The sequence below is a fragment of the Amblyomma maculatum genome, chromosome 10 (assembly GCF_055883805.1).
Source record: "Amblyomma maculatum isolate TAMU_Amacu chromosome 10, ASM5588380v1, whole genome shotgun sequence".
In the NCBI taxonomy this organism is placed as follows: Eukaryota; Metazoa; Arthropoda; class Arachnida; order Ixodida; family Ixodidae; genus Amblyomma; species Amblyomma maculatum.
This window is the reverse complement of record NC_139353.1, coordinates 104,791,490-104,808,567: the sequence shown is the minus strand read 5'-3', so window position 1 is coordinate 104,808,567 and position 17,078 is coordinate 104,791,490. Positions and strand designations below refer to the sequence as shown.

The 17,078-nt window shown below is 46.2% G+C and overlaps 1 protein-coding gene across 1 annotated transcript in view; it reads right to left on the bottom strand.

Moving 5' to 3' along the window:
* LOC146177176 (ionotropic receptor coreceptor Ir76b-like) overlaps positions 1 to 17,078 on the bottom strand; it is a 53,911-nt gene that overhangs the window by 4,776 nt on the left and 32,057 nt on the right. The window lies entirely within an intron of this gene.

Below are 17,078 nucleotides of genomic sequence, written 5' to 3'. Positions count from 1 at the left end.
CTCTTCGCACTACATGTCCTGCCCATGTCCATTTCTTCTTCTTAATTTCCACTAGAATGTCGTTAACTTGAGTTATTTCTCTGACCCACTCTGCACGCTTTCTATCTCTTAATGTTACCCCTACCATTATTCGTTCCATAGCCCTCTGGGTTGTCCTCAACTTAAGTAGAACTCTCTTGGTTAGTCTCCACGTTTCAGCCCTATAGGTGAGTACAGGCAAGATGCAACTGTTGTATACTTTCCTCTTGAGCGATACCGGTAAGCTGCTAGTCATAATCTGCGAGTGCTTGCCCAATGCGCTCCATCCCAATCTTATTCTTCTTGATATTTCCTTTTCATGGTCTGGATCTGCGGTTACTACCTGTCCTAAGTAGACATATTCGCCTACTATTTCCAGTATTTCGCTACCTAATGTAAACTGCTGTTCCTTCCCGAGGCTGTTGAACATTACCTTAGTCTTCTGCATATTGATTTTCAAGCCTACATTTCTACTTTTTCTGTCTAGGTCATCAATCATTATTTGCAGTTCATCCCCCGAGTTGCTTAGCAAGGCAATGTCATCAGCAAATCGCAGATTACTGAGGTATTCTCCATCTACCCTTATCCCTAACTGCTCCCATTCCAAGTCTCTGAATACTTCCTCTAAACAAGCTGTGAATAGTACTGGGGAGATTGTGTCTCCTTGCCTAACACCTTTCTTTATGGCAATTTTGTTGCTTTCTTTATGCAGAACTATGGTTGCTGTGCAGCCACTATATATATCTTCCAGCACTTTCACGTACGGCTCGTCTACCCCCTGATTTCGCAATGCCTGCATCACCGCCGAGGTTTCAACTGAGTAAAGTGCTTTTTCGTAATCAATGAATGCTATGTATAAGGGCTGGTTATATTCCGAGCATTTTTCTATCACCTGATTGATGGTATGGATATGATCGATAGTAGAGTACCGTTTCCGAAACCCTGCTTGATCCTTTGCTTGATTGCAGTCTAAGGTTGTCCTGATTCTATTAGCGATTACCTTAGTAAATACCTTATACGTAACAGACAGTAAGCTGATTGGTCTGTAATTTTTAAGGTCCTTAGAGCCCCTTTCTTGTGAATGAGGATAATGTTTGCATTCTTCCACGGTTCCGGTACCGTCCATGACAGCAGGCACTGCGTATACAGGGTGGCCAGTTTTTCTAGCACGATATCCCCCCTCCCGTCCTTCAGCAAATCTGTAGTTATTTGATCCTCTCCAGCTGATTTCCCCCTTTTCATAGTTTCTAGTGCTTTCTTGACCTCGTCCTTCGTCACTGGTGGAACGCCTGACTGTTTTTCCCTACCGCCAATCTCATTACGGTCCTGGCTACTTTGGCTACTGTAGAGATCTGTATAGAACTCCTCGGCTACTTTGACTATCTTGTCCATATTAGTGATGACATTGCCCGCCTTGTCCCTTATCGCATACATCTGGTTTTTGCCTATGCCGAATTTCTTCTTTACCGCTTTAAGGCTTCCCCCGTTCTTTACAGCATGCTCAATTTTCTCCATGTTATACTTCCTTATATCGGCCACCTTGCGCTTATTGATTAGCTTTGATATCTCGGCCAATTCGATCTGGTCTGTTGGATTGGAAGCTTTCATACTCTGCCGTTTCTTAATCAAATCTTTCGTCTCCTTAGACAGCTTACCGGTATCCTCTCTAACTATCCTACCGCCTACTTCTACCGCGCACTCAGTAATGATATCTCTGAAATTATTGTTCATTGCCTCTAGGGTAATGTCGCCATCCTCAGTTAGAGCTGAATACCTATTTTGTAGCGAGATCCTGAACTCTTCTGCCCTCCCCCTCACCGCTAGTTCGTTGATGGGTTTCTTTCTTACTAATCTATTGCGTTCCTTCTTCAGATTTAGGCCAATTCGGGACCTCACCATCCTGTGGTCACTACATCGAACTTTCCCGATTACCTCTACATCCTGCACAATGGCGGGGGTTGAACACATTATGAAGTCGATTTCATTTTTAGTCTCTCCGTTAGGACTTTTCCATGTCCATTTCCGGTTCTTCCGTTTGCTGAAGAAGGTATTCATGATTCGTATGTTATTGCGCTCTGCAAACTCAACTAGAAACTCCCCCCTGCTATTCCTAGAACCAATGCCATAGTCACCTACTGCCTTGTCTCCTGCCTGTTTTTTCCCTACCTTGGCATTGAAGTCGCCCATTAGTACAGTATACTGCGTCTTTACTTTTCGCATTGCCGATTCTACATCTTCATAGAAGCTTTCAACTGCCTGGTCATCATAACTACATGTAGGTGCATAGGCCTGTACAACCTTCAGTTTATACCGCTTATTAAGCCTAATTACGATGCCTGCAACCCTCTCATTAATACTATAGAATTCATCTATATTACCCGCTATATACTTATTGACAAGGAAACCTACCCCTAGTTGTCGCCTCTCTGGTAAACCTCGATAACACAGTACATGCCCATCCTTCAGTACTGTGTATGCCTCATTCGGCCTCCTAACCTCACTAAGCCCTATGACATCCCATTTCATGCCTGTAGTTCCTCTAACAGCACTGCTAAACTAGCTTCACTAGCAAGGGTTCTAGCATTAAACGTTGCCAGGGTCAGTTTCCAATGGCGGCCTGTCCAGCGGAGCCAGGCTTTCTTAGCACCCCCTGCTGCGTCACAGGTCTGACCGCCGCCGTGGTCAGTTGTTCCGCAGCCGCTGGTGACTGAGGGCCGGGGTTTTATGGAGCTTATCATAGGAGGTTGTGGCCAATTACTGCACCAGGGTGGCCAACTCCTGTTCTGGTGAGGGAGTGCGTTGCCGGAGGTGTTCACCGGCATCAGGTCGCACCCCAAACCTGTATATGCAATTCCATCGACACGCGGATTTTATTTATTTATTTATTTATTTTTTGTCATCCGGTGGAGAATTGCGCGGCACCGGGATTTGAACCCCGGTCCTCTTGCATGCGAGGCGGATGTTCTACCGCTACGCCACCGCTGCACTGTCTGCCACGCAAGTATTGCCAAACCAAGTGCCATTTTATCCATAACTATAAGAGGTTAACACAGCTTAGTAATTAGGCAGTGGTTCAGTTTGTCTTTTCCATTGTTTTTGTGCAGTTCTTAATATTCAACTAATTGCTATGCTAACTAAACTCTAAACCTAAGTATTGTTGTTACTATTGTGGGATTCGGGCTTTCCGCGGCTTTCTGTTGCGCGGCCGTCGCCCGCTCCTGTTGTTCCCCTCTTTCCTTTTCTCCCGCCTTAGGCAGCGGAGAGGTGTCCGGACGACTTGTCACTGTCGTTCGGCCACAGCTCCACCCCGGTGTCCCAGTTGCTGTTCTCATTGGCGCCTTTTGGCGGGAACACGGCACCGCCAACGGCAACGGCAACAGCGGGAACACGGCACTGCTTCTACGGCCGCGCTCGCGCGACCGTCCGAGCGGGACCTTGGGAAAGACCCCTCCGAGACATCGCAATGTGCGTACGCTGCTGTTTTCGCTCGCGCGCGCTTTAACGTGCCGCGTGTGTATCCGCCAGCGGTGTGTATCTTTTTATCTTCGAGAACACGGATACTTTGTTGACTCGCCGGTACAACGTTTGCAGTACCAGTAGACCCCTCTTTTGCATATATCCCTTGATATACGCTAACCCAGTTGATTTCTTGTTTATTTTTTCCTAACCTAATAAAAGTGTTTTTGTTCCTGAGGCAGCATTCTTTTGTGGTCATTCGTCGTTCGGTGTGCGGCTCCCGAGCCCCCTGAGAGAAGGCGGAGGCCTTCAAAGTTCACAACTATGAGCTTTGATGTCATTTTTTTTCACTCACCAGGCGGCATAAAAGCAGTCTGTAATTCGAAACACACTTTTCAATAACACAATCATTTTATTTAAGCCAGTCCTTGTGCCTTCGGAAAAATGGTTTTGTTTCTTCTGTCAGGAGAGCATGCTGCCAATGTCATTGGTGTCGCATGATGTGAAGAGCATTTATATATGTTGTAAAGTTACATGCATGTGCAAATTTACACCATGCATGTATACTGCATTCGATATCCTGTAGTGTGCTCATCCTTTTGTAACAAGTGTTGTTTGACCAAAAAAACAAAAGGCCGCTCCCGGGGTGCATGGAAACTGAGTACGGCCTCTGTCGTCAACCGAGGCGGACGGGGGTCGTGCTAAGCAGTTATGAATTTGTGCCGGAAGACGAGCCCAATCACAAGCGCAAGGTGGCAGTGAGAGCAGTAAAATGCCATGTGGACAAAAGTTCAAAAGTGTGTCTGTTAAAGCGCAGCGCCTTGACAGGCACAAACGCAAACTGGGATGCGTTGGAGAAGTGCGAAAGCCACATAACTCTTATGGGCATCGCCGGAGACCACACTGACGCGTTTGGCGTCTACCGCATACATGTGGCACTGAGCAGCCATGCATTCACATCCAATTTTTTTTGTGTGTGCGATGACAGTGTCATGCTCCCTGTGGTCGCCATCATCGGACATGATATTTTAAGAGACCAGCGGGTCGACATGCTGTTCAGTCAGGGCATGCTTGGAGTGGGCAAATCTTGGGTCTCGATTGATAACCGGACCTGCGAGAACTCGGCGATGCAAGATTATGTCAGCGGTAAGCCTGAAAGGAACGTACTCGTCATGCTAATCGAAACTACGCTGCTCCTAGCGATGAGCGAGTGCCTGCTGGCCTATAGACCTGTGTCACCTGTATCAGACAAATGAAAGGGATAGAAGTATTTCGACTAGAGGTTAACGTACGTCTAGGAGCACCTGCACACAGAGCAACGGAATTACGGGGCAACTGAACAAGAGTGCCTGGCAGTCGTGTGGGCACTGGGGATTGCGCCACTATCTTTGCTACCTCTTTGGACCGCCCTTTCAAATTTGTTACCGACTGTCAACCGTTAAAGTGGCTAACGAAAGTTAGGAACCCGAACTCCAGACTGGCACGCTGAAACCTGCTGCTCCAGGAATAGAAGAGCGTAGCTGTAAGTAGAGCAAGACTCCACGTTGTATAGTTAGTATAGTTTTGCTAGTCCCGTAGCCGCCACCAAATTCAATTTAGGCCCATATATTTATGCTGATGGTTCGCGATCACCTGCCCTAGAAAAGCGACCACACAGCGCTGAAGCTGCCATATCTTGCTTGACGTACATGAATTAATTGTGCGTTAAGTGCCGAAATTGTTACGTCTGTCATAAAAGAACTGCGCAATTATGAACAGTAAATCATCCTAAATATCAATACATCACCTGATAAGCTGGCTTCATCACCATCACATAGCCGCAGTGTCGTGCGAAGAAACGCGTAATAATTACATCGTTATTACTAGCATTTCTATAACATTCAATCGTATAAAGCCAATAAATTGGTTGTTAACCGCGAGAATAAACAAACTTGCACCTTTTTTTCCCAGCATCACATTCTATAAGGAGTGGAAATGTCAGCAAGGCAACAAAAATAAGACTGCTGGCCAAACAGTCACCAAATGCCTTGCTTTTGTGGATATTAAGATAAAAAAAAACATCACAAGAGACACAAGGCTGCGTGATCCATTCTTGAAGAGGGAAAGACCTTTACGTGGCATAGTGAGGGTCAGAGATGACCGCAATTACTCTCTTGAACCCCATCGGACACGCGAGCTAAATTTCATAGCTACTTTCATGATGGCTTCACGGCAGCACAGGACTTGACAGTGCTTCAGCAGAAGCTTGCGTCTGTGATAGCGCAGCCGAAAAGCTTGCCAATGGAGCGGTGAATCCGAGCGCAGGCACAGTATCTTGAGAAGGGTAAGTTGTATATTATATGTGAGTATGTGTACTTTCTTTTTTTTGTGTGTGTGTGAAATTAGTGTGGCTCGATCTGAAAACTACTGGACTGCAAAAGCTTTCTCATTCTTCCCTTCTATTTTCGCATATATGTCTGTGCATGTGATATTCTCCAGTTCTCCTGCAGTTCACTGCCAGACGATTCCTCAACCCCAAAAGAGGAACTATGAGGAAGAACTCGTGAAGATCCATCCAAGCTTTACGTTTACCTGCTGGGCAGCTCTTGTGGTGACGCAAGTTATGGAAAGAACCCAAAGATTGAGCGCTGCGAGGGAAATAATTTTTGTGGATTCCACGGCATCATGTGACGAGACACACAGCAGCCTAACATTTATTCTAGCAGCAACTGCAGTCTGTGCAGTGTCCCTGGCTGTGCTTCTCCATAGTTCGTAGAGCAGTGAAAGCTACAAGGCTGAATTTGGTCTTCTGAAGCAGACCTCCCCAACTTGCTTTGGCGTTACTCATGTAAGTAACAACTAATGTTCAAAGCATTCACGTATCAGCAAAGTATATATACCCTGCAGCGAAAAGGAACAAGACTGTCGATCAAAAATTTTTTCATGCATTTTGTTATATTAGCACCATTGCTGTAAGGGGCAAAACAGGGCGTCTAACATTTTGGTCCCACCAGTCACACCAGTCACTCAACTAAGCCACGATGGGGGGGTGGGGGGTCATCACGGAGGTCCAGTTCACTTGTTAAACAGTCTCTTTGTGCTATTTAGCATATATGATGCAGTTCTGTATTGAACCAATAAAGCTTCAAATATTGCTTTTTATATTCTGCAGGCATCACAGAATGCCGGACAATTCCGCAGCCGATAAGGCTGCCTTGTGTGCAACTTGGCCTGAAAGCAAGCAGCTTCTCTGCCATTTTCACATCGGTCAGGCTGAGTGGCATTGGCTGCATTCATCCCGTGAAGCCAGCAGGGACGTGAAGCGAGACTTGATTACTACATTTCAGAAGGTGAATGCAATTAAACAGCTGTTTTGGGGGGTTCTTGGTTTCCAAACTCAAGGGGAGTATCACCTCAATTGTTTTGTACATTCCACCTAAAAATCAGTGTGTCTATCAGACATACACAGCAAGACAAGCGTCTTTTAAATTCTGCAGTAATAAAACAAATTATGCTTGACTACACTTAGTACATTACCTACTGATGTGTATTAAAATATGCACATGAATAGACAAGCAGACACAGCAAAAACACTTCTGCAGGTGCTGCAGGTGTACCAGCTTTTCTCATTCACACTTTTGCTGAAAGAAAAAGCATGGCAATTGCATGTTCACAGTATAATTTTCTGGAGTTCCTGGTGCAAAATCACCACAAATCCTGCCAATTTAAAATGCCTGTTTCACAAAACGTCGCTGTACCCAACGGTATTATATATTATCCTATATATGTGACTGTTGCCTGCATTGAGCACATCTTTTTGTGATCACTCTATGTAGTAAAATAGAAAAAGCTTTAAGCATGGGAATGCTGAAACAAACTTTCAGTGAATGCAAATACAGATGCACATGTTCTGAAGTGCAGCCCCATGGTTAACAGCAGCCAATGCCACTGCCAAAAAAGCTTCCCTGCACACTTGTTGGCCCTGTGTTGCCTATAAACAGAGAATGAAATGTCATTTACCGAGGCTAAATAAAGCAAATGAGTGAGGCAATCCATCATTCTTCACTCCACCGCAAGAATTTTTGAGCTAGCTTCACTGCAATAGATATCGGTAATTAAACGTAACGCTCCCAACCCTCCTCAGCTCGCAACTTGTATGCTCCAAGACACGAAAAGAAAATAAGAAAAACAAATTGGGGAGTGCATCTGCCCATTAATATGTTACCAGATGATGTTTGGTTTGCCGACTTCTGGTTGTCGCACCCATTTTTCCTGAGTGTGGGCTTTCTCCCTCCAATACCTTCGTCAGTCACTGCGTTTCTCTTCTAGCTTACATTGTGTGCAGTGCATGGAGCTCAAAGCAAAACTGGCACCAACAGAAAAGTGGTGCAGTGGTAAATCAGAATCGCATGCATGACAACGTTGGCCTTGCTCTCGCATACTCGAGGGGCTCATCGGCTATGGGAAGCATGGCTGTCGTGGCTGCAGTGAACGGTAGTTTCTGGTGGCCTGTCACTCACCACGGCATCACTGTACTTGTGGTGCATCCTTGACAGAAACCAAAAATCACCACTCCACACTGACCAGTAGGTCAGCAAATTGAAAAAATAAAAAGAGACAGCTTTTAAAAATTAATAACAATGTGCTGGCTTCAGTTATACTTAGGGCAAACGCCTGAAAGTGTTCATTCTACGATTGAACAAGTTTACTAACATATAATTATTATTGATGTTACAGCCTCCTAAATATGAACTCACACAAAAGCAACCTGACTGGAAGTGTGACGTAAAGTCACGCTTATATTGAGATGTGCAGCTCATTCGCTACGGGTAACACACTTATGTAGCGTTTATTAAAGATAAAGACACGAGTATGTGTGCGATTCAGTGTCATCTGAAAGTGGACGCAAAACGTGACGCGCTTGCGTCGTTTTGTGAAGAGTTGGGGAAATATTATTGGTGAGATCGAAGGTGAAGAATTATCACTAAATAATAAATTTGGTGTCTTTGGAGTAACCAGGTAATCATTTATAGGCAAAAAAAGTCTATTAAACGTCGTAATAGCCACGAACATCCATATAGCACAGGGACGTGCACAACCGGTAGTAACGAAAGACTAAAGCGGAAGTCGTGAAGCTGCTGCATAATGAGCCCAAGAAATGCGAATAAAGATCTCAAATATATGTAAAAATGATTATTTATCATGAATTAACAAATAATATTTATAACAGATTTTAATGAAAAACATCAAAAGAGGTGCGCTCATCGTGACGCCATGTCAATGCGGTTACCATGGAGACCGCCGCTGCTCACATGATGGCGCATCCTAGCAAAAACGTGGCATCATGGGTAAGGGCGGTGGCACCAAGACGTGGCGGGGGGAGAACCGTGCGCGATGGAAAAAATGGCAATGGTTTAGCTTCGGTTAAACCTAGCTGAGTAGCAAAAGCAATAGCTACATTGCTTTGCTTAGGATAGCTTAGGCTACGCGCTGAGCAGCGGCCGGGCTCTCCTCCATAGTTGGTCGATTCAGGCCCCTCGCTTCTAGCTATCTCTTCTCCGCACAACCAACGCAGGGAGTGATGCGCAGCTGGCGCCGGCTGTGGTTATGACTTCACTTCTCCGGTACCAGCGGATCGCGCTGCAGAGCGTGGCCGCGGTGGCAGTTCCGACACACCAGCTGCTGCCTCTGACGTCACGCAGCTCATCGCGCATGCGCAGCTTGGCCCAGCTATGCCACGCGAAATGGCTCGATGACTAGCGCAGTGTTGCTTTCGCAACAAAACCTAGAAAGTTTCAGCGCGTCACCGCCGCTTCCGGCCCTTCCGGCTTGTGTCAGAATGTCGCCTGGCTATGAGAACGCAGCAAGACAGGAGTTACCCCCACCGCCAATCCCATACTTGAATAAGCATTGCAAAGAACGCGCGCCAAGGAACACCTCGCGACAGGAGCGACAGTGTACCGTCCAATCGCACACTTGGAGGAGTTGCAAACCTTTTTTCAGCACCCACGAAATTTTGTTTTTGTGACCGTACATACATGAGCACCCTACTTTAGTGGTCGCGCCCTTATGCAATACAGTCGAACTTTATATCTGCTTCCCTTCTCTCCTTCATTTAGTCAGGCCAGTTGTGGTGGCTCAGTAATTAGGCGCTTGACTGCCGAGCCCGTAGATGCGGATCAAGTTAGACTGGGGCAGTTGCTTTTAGATGTACGCGAAAAGCAAAGCGACTGTGTACTGTGCGATGTCCCCGCATCTTAAATACCCGCAGGCGGTTGACATCTCCGGAGCGCTCCGCTACAGCGTCTAACATACCCTGAGTCGGTTCGGATCATTAAACCCTACGAACAAACAATATTTTACTTATTTATTTATTTTTATACTAAAATGGAACGTTTGTACTCCAAGCACGAAATGCAGATGGCAAAGCGCATTTTCAGTGACGCCATAAAAATTGAGACCGGAAGATATTATAATATAAAAGATTGCTCTAACGCGCGACGCAAAGAGCGTAGCAATCAGAAGAAATTACTTAACCTTATTCCTACACTGCACTGCTCACACAGCTTTTGAGATTATTATTTTTGTATCGCAATCAGGCAATAAATCACAATCGTATGGGTAATCGAACCAACTTATATTCGCGAGATACCAAGGTTAGCGGATATGGTTTGGATGACATTTTAGCCCCATTCATGGTTTAGCACAAAATGAAGAAAGTGATGTAAAGCTCACTTTAAATTGGGTGATCAAGTATTAAGCAATCAATTTGTCAAAGGACGATAAGGCATTGTATTTAAGCCGCGATACATGATGGAACATAGGTTTGTTAATTTTTGATTGACTTCAGTGAATCGCAGTGTTCTTATCGCTCATTTGCTATGCATTCTGGTTTTGTTTCCATTGTGTGCAAGGCTATTATATTAGCCGCATGCTCAGTTTAAGACTTTCTACAGTATGTATAAGCCAAGTAGTAGTCACTTAAAGGGGGTTTCGTGTTTGTGTACTAATATTTAAAAGCCTTTAACGCAGGTGAAGTGATCGAATCACTATTATGACTGCTGTTTAAAAGCGATTTTGTCATACTGCTGCGAACAGAGCGAGCGAAGATGGTATTTATTTATTTAATTATTTATTTATTATATACTGCAGACCTTGCTCAGGTCCAAGCAGGGTGGTAAAATACAACTATATTACAAGTGAACAATACATCAGTCAATGGAAACAAGCAACAGCGAGTCATTCGAATCAGCAATTGTTCGGGGGAAAAACGAAAATTTGAAGACATCCGTCCTTGCAAAATAAGGTGTTAGTGAATTCGGGTGATGGTGTCGAGTAAGCCTAGATGTTGAAAGAGACAGATAAGATGAAGAGCCAAATGTTAAATTTCCTTTACAAAGCATGGAAAGTAACCGCAATTGTAAGTCTTTCCTTCTATGTTCAAGAAGTTCAATACCATTATCACGAATTATTTCTGAGGGAGAGTCGTATCGAGAGAATTTGGAATAGATAAATCGTACTGCTTTTCTCTGTACCCTTTCGAGACATTTAATATTCTGTTTTGTAAACGGGTCCCAAACTACACACGCATATTCAAGTTTAGGTCTAATTAAGGAATAATAGGCAAGCAATTTTACGTTAGGTGGAATACTTTTAAGCTTTTTCCGCAAAAAATATAATTTACGCAGGGCAGAATAAAAGATATCAATGTGTAAATTCCATGATAAATCGTTAGCAATTGTGACACCCAAGTACTTATAATTGGTTTGTTCCTGCAAAGGCAACGAATCTAACGTGTAAGTAAAGGATAATGGAGCTTTTTGACGAGAGAAGCGAAGAAAGACAGTTTTTTCAGTGTTAAGCCTCATTCCCCAGATTTTGCACCAATCAGAAATGCCAGCAAGAGAAGCATTTAAATCAATTTGATCGTTTGGTGACATGATTTCGCTAAAGAGCACACAATCGTCCGCAAACAAACCGATTTTCACAGTGGAATTGATTGCAGTGGTACTGTCATTTATGTAAATTAAAAAAGCAATGGGCCTAGGACACTTCCTTGAGGGACTTCGGATGTGACCGTAATATATACCGTAATATATGACCGTAATATATATATAATGTTACGTGCTTTGAACGCACGGGGGGTTTATTTACAGGGATCGGTACAAAGAGGACTGCGGCGAAGCGTACAAACGTTCCTCTGCCCTTGCTCTTCTTTCTTCTTCCGTCGACGTTCTACGAAGGCGCGTGACATTTCCCTCCTCGCAGACGAAGCCCGTCGGGCGAGTTACAGAGATCCTCTGGATCTAAATCGCTTGAGGCGGGCTACATGCACCACCTGCGACTGCCGTGACCGTCGACCATTCGCCGTTATGCGTGCTATGACGTAATTCAGGTCATTGATGCGTTCTAACGCAACAAACGGTCCGGTGTAGTGTGACAGAAGTTTTTGACAAAGACCACGCTTACGGCGAGGTGTCCACAACCACACATAGTCACCAGGAGCATAGGAAACTTGTTGGTGTCGGGCATCGTAGTGGTTCTTAGAACGTTCTTGTGAAGATAAGAATCGAACTCTGGCCAGATGGCGGGCTTCTTCAGCTCTGCAGAGCGTGGTAGCAAGAGAAGGCTCGTCATGTATGAAAAATGGCAGTATGGTGTCGAGGGCACAGAGAGGCGTGCGAGCATAGAGAAGGTAGAAGGGACCTGTTGTCTCATGTTGCGCTGTGTTATATGCATGCGTAATGAACGGTAGAATGCCATCCCAGACCTTATGGTCTGCAACGACGTACATAGCCAACATGGTGGTAAGCGTCCTATTAGTTCGTTCTACCACACCGTTCGTTTGGGGATGATATGGCGTGGAGTGGCGAAAACTGCAGGCGCTGAAGCGAAGAAGTTCTTCGACAAACTTCGACAATGTCCGCTGTGAATTGGCGTCCACGGTCACTAATGATGACTGCAGGAGGGCCGTGCCGAAGAATGACGATTCGAAGTAAGAAATTTGATACTTCAGACGCAGTAGCGGATGGTATCGCGGCTGTCTCACAGTAGCGGGTTAAATAATCAACGCACACAAGAATCCATCGGTTTCCTTTAGAGGACCGTGGAAAAGGTCCAAGAAGGTCAATGCCAACTTGCTCAAACGGGGCTGTTGGAGTTATGACTGGCTGCAGTTTTCCATGTTGGCTTGAAGTCGACAGCTTAAAGCGCTGGCATTGCACACAGCTGGCCACATATCGCTTGATCGTTGGGCGCATCTTCGGCCAGTAAAATCGCTGCTGTGTGCGGTGGAGTGTTCGGGCCACTCCCAGGTGACCAGACGTGGCGTCATCATGCGTTATTTCTAGAACTGTGATACGTAGGCTTTCCGGAGCGACAAGAAGCATACGTGCTCCCCCAGAGGGGAACTTTTTCTTGTATAGCACTCCTTCGCGAATGCTAAATGTGTTCTTCATAGGATCGTTGGCGGAATCAAACAGTGAAGTTAATGTTTTGTCTTTGCGTTGCTCGGTTCGGAAAACTCGGAGATCGGGGAAGGTTTGTGAAATTGAAGCCAAATATTCATCGAAATTGTCATCAGTCGTTTGAAGCGGCAAACGCGAAAGACAGTCAGCATCTGAGTGTTTATGGCCGCTTTTATGCACCACAGTAAAATTAAACTCTTGTAGGCGCAAAGCCCATCGAGCGAGCCGCCCACAGGGGTCACGAAGACTCACGAGCCAGCAAAGGGAATGGTGGTCGGTCACAATCGTGAGAGTATTTCCGTACAGATAGGAACGAAAGCGCTGTACGGTGAAAACAACGGCTAGACATTCTTGCTCCGTAACCGTGTAATTTCTTTCACATTTACTCGACGAGCGGCTGGCATACGCTATCACGTGCTGATCGCGTCCATGGCGTTGTATAAGTACAGCGCCGATACAGATACCACTTGCGTCAGTATGTACTTCAATTGGAGCGGATGGGCAGAAGTGGCGGAGGATTGGGCCCAAGGTCAAAAGAAACTTCAGATGACGGAAAGCCGAGTCACATTCGCTGGTCCAATTGAATGGTGTATCTTTATGCAGTAGACTCGTAAGTGGGTAAGCGATGTCTGCAAACCTTGGTATAAAGCGTCGAAAGTACGAGCATAGCCCCAAAAAGCTCTGCAGCTCTTTTACTGATTTGAGCACGGTAAAACTTTTGACGGCTTCAATTTTCTTGGGATCTGGTGGAACACCTTCTTTGTCAACTAATTGACCGAGGACAATTGTTTCACGATCGCCAAAATGAAATATCTTTGCATTCAGTACAAGACCAGCTCGTTCCATGCAATTAAGTACGATATCCAGACGGCTGTTGTGCTCACTAAATGTTTTGCCAAAAATTACTACGTCGTCCAAATAACATAAACAAATTTGCCACTTTAGACCACGTAGAATTGTATCCATGAACCGCTCGAATGTGGCAGGTGCATTACATAATCCAAAAGGCATAACGTTAAATTCGTAAAGTCAGTCTGGTGTTACGAATGCCATTTTTTCTTTATCTGCAATGTGCATGGGGATTTACCAGTAACCGGATCTCAAGTCAATAGAAGAAAAGTATGAAGCTGAGTGCAGACAGTCAATTGCGTCATCTATACGTGGAAGCGGGTAGACATCTTTCTTCGTGACTGAATTTAAACGGCGGTAGTCAACACAAAACCTCCATGTGCCATCTTTCTTTTTAACAAGGATAGCTGGGGCTGCCCAAGGACTACAGGACTCTCCAATAATGCCGCGCTTTAGCATGTCTTGAACTTGCTCATCTATTACCTTACGTTCAGTTGCTGAGACTCGATAGGGCTTCTGACGTATTGGAGGGGCGGACCCAGTGTTGATCGTGTGATGAATACGACTGGTAGGCAGTGGCATTTAGTCATCCTTGGCAAAGTCGAACACTGTCACGTGTTTCAGTAGTAGTTCCACTAGAATACGACGCTCAGTTGTAGAAAGAGACTTACTAATCATAGCCTAACTTGGGTCTCCATGCCTGGTCGCACCTGCTGCTCAGTGACAGAGCTTTTTAACGCCGCGACGGAACCGGATATGCCTTCCTCGAAACGGGCTAGTTTTAGGCCCCGAGGCAACACAGTTGGCTCTTCGGAGTGGTTCACTGTCCATAGCTCAGTGCGGCCTCTAGTCACGGGAATTACGCAACGAGGCACAAGGATACTCTTCTTAGAGCAGGTGAATCCGGTAGGTTCTACTATAGCCTCAAAATATTCGCACTGGTTCCGAATAGAGAAACCCCGCACGAATGCTGCAGATAACGCTGGCACAATTCTGTCTTCTTCCACAGCAAATGCTCCAAATTCAGGTGTCGAGTCATCCACAAGAACCGAAAGTAGTGAAGGATTCAAAGCAATCTCTCCCGTACCACAGTCTAAAGTTGCACCACGCTCTTGCAGAAAATCAATCTTAAGAATCACATCATGCGTAGACCGAGGCAGTACTGCAAATTCTACTCTAAACTTGAGGCCGCCAATAACAACATCCGAAGCACACACACCAAGAGGAACTAAAGGTTCACCACCGACACCACGGAATAACACTGCACGGTCACCACTGAACATTACTTTTCTACCTAAGCGGTTCTTAAAACTCAAACTCATAACAGATAAAGTGTCCACAAGAGCCATTGTTTTCACACCATCAACGAACATTTCCAATATGTTCTTTAACATAAACATGGGCAGAGGTATGGACGTCATCGACTCGCCGGCGGCCTCACCTCCATCGGCCGCGCCCCCTAGTTTCCCTGAGGCGGAGGGGAAGAACGACGTAAGAGGGGAAGGTGACCTGCGCGGGCGCTGGGGTGGCGGCGTCACACTACGATCAGATGCAGGAGATGAATTCCGCAAATATGTCGAATGGTATGAGTCCCCAGTAGGCATAGTCGGGGATCGCTGTTGTTCGGTGTGCAGCAGTCCGTGAATGTTCGCGTGGGGTCGGTAATCTTGGACAGTTGGAAAACGACGGCGGCAGTATCTAGCGATATGCCCCGCAATGCCACACCTGTAGCACACAGGTTGAGGGCGCCAGCGATCAGCATAAGAGTCCTCCCTAACAAAGTCGCGACGTTGGTTGTAGCGAGGCTCTCGCTGCTGACGAACCACATTTTCAGAGTAGGCGGGCCTCTTTTCCATCGGCTGGTGGTCATAATGTTGAGTACAGCTGCGCTGATCGTCCATATGCGAGGCGCCGCTAGGTTGAACCCACGGAGTGGACAGGGCGGCAACATTTGCCCGCGGTGCACAACTCTGCCGCACATATTCTTCACTACAGATGGCGTCCCTAGATCTTGACAATTCCTCGCGCACAATCTCTCGTATCATATCAGCCATGGAAACTGAAGGACAGGCTTCAACACTGGCTACAGAGGTGACATTGGCCAGTCTTCCGAATTTAGGTGTAATTCGTCGCAGCTTAAGAGCCTCAAATGTTCTACAATGCTTTATAACATCAGCGGTGGTGCTCAGGTTCTCTTTGCTAATAAGAAAATTATAAACGTCTTCCGCTATTCCTTTCAGGAGGTGACCGACTTTGTCTTCTTCAAGCATAGTGGAGTTGACGAGTTTGCATAGCTTTAAGATGGCTTCGATATATACAGTACACGTTTCTCCGGGTACTTGCGCCCGATGAAACAAAGTTTGTTCCGCGCGCTTCTTCTTTGCAGGTTCATCTCCAAAATTTTTCTTGATTTCGCTTGTAAAGATAGTCCATGTACTTGATGAATTCTCGTGATTATCGAACCAGTCAAAGGCAGTGGCGGCAAGGAAGAACACCACATTAGCCAGCTCAGTAGCGGCGGTCCAGTGATTGTATTTACTCACTCTTTCGTAGTGCTTCAGCCACTCATCAACGTCCTCCTCAGGTTGTCAGGAAAAAGTACGCGGCTCTCGATAACGGGGCCATTTGTTCTCCGTGGATGATCCTGGCTGCTCGGTACTGCCGTCTTCAGTCATGTCTGATGGCATTGGTGGTAGGCCAGCAAGTCTACGGCTTCTTCGGTAGATGAAACGCTCCGTGGTCGCTACCCAAGCACCTGTCACCAAGATGTTACGTGCTTTGTACGCACGGGGGGTTTATTTACAGGGATCGCTAGAAAGAGGACTGCGGCGAAGCGCACAAACGTTCCTCTGCCCTTGCTCTTCTTTCTTCTTCTGTCGACGTTCTACGAAGGCGCGTGACAATATATTGTAGCGTGTGCAACAGCAGCCGCTAGGCGGCTGCTCATGGAGAGTCTCGTGCGCGGACTCGAAGAAGCGGCCCCGTGGCGTTCGAGAAGAAGCTAAGTCGGCTGCTGTCACTCAGTGCTCTCTGGACCTGCTCTTCTGTGCCTACAAGGTCAACCCCTTACTAAAACCAAACTTCTGGTTACGGGCCTAAACGGCTACGTGACACTGTTGGAGGTGAGGCCTTGAATTACATGTCTCGGGCCTCTCGCAGCCGCTCATGGAGTCCCAACCGGCTTCCGCTCGTGTCGACACGCGTTCATCGCTGCAGCCGTCGCCTCCGAGGTCTGGCGCCGGAATTCGCTCCTCTACCTGAACCGACGTCAGTTGACCAGCAGTTTGAGACATCTGTATTGGCCCAGGC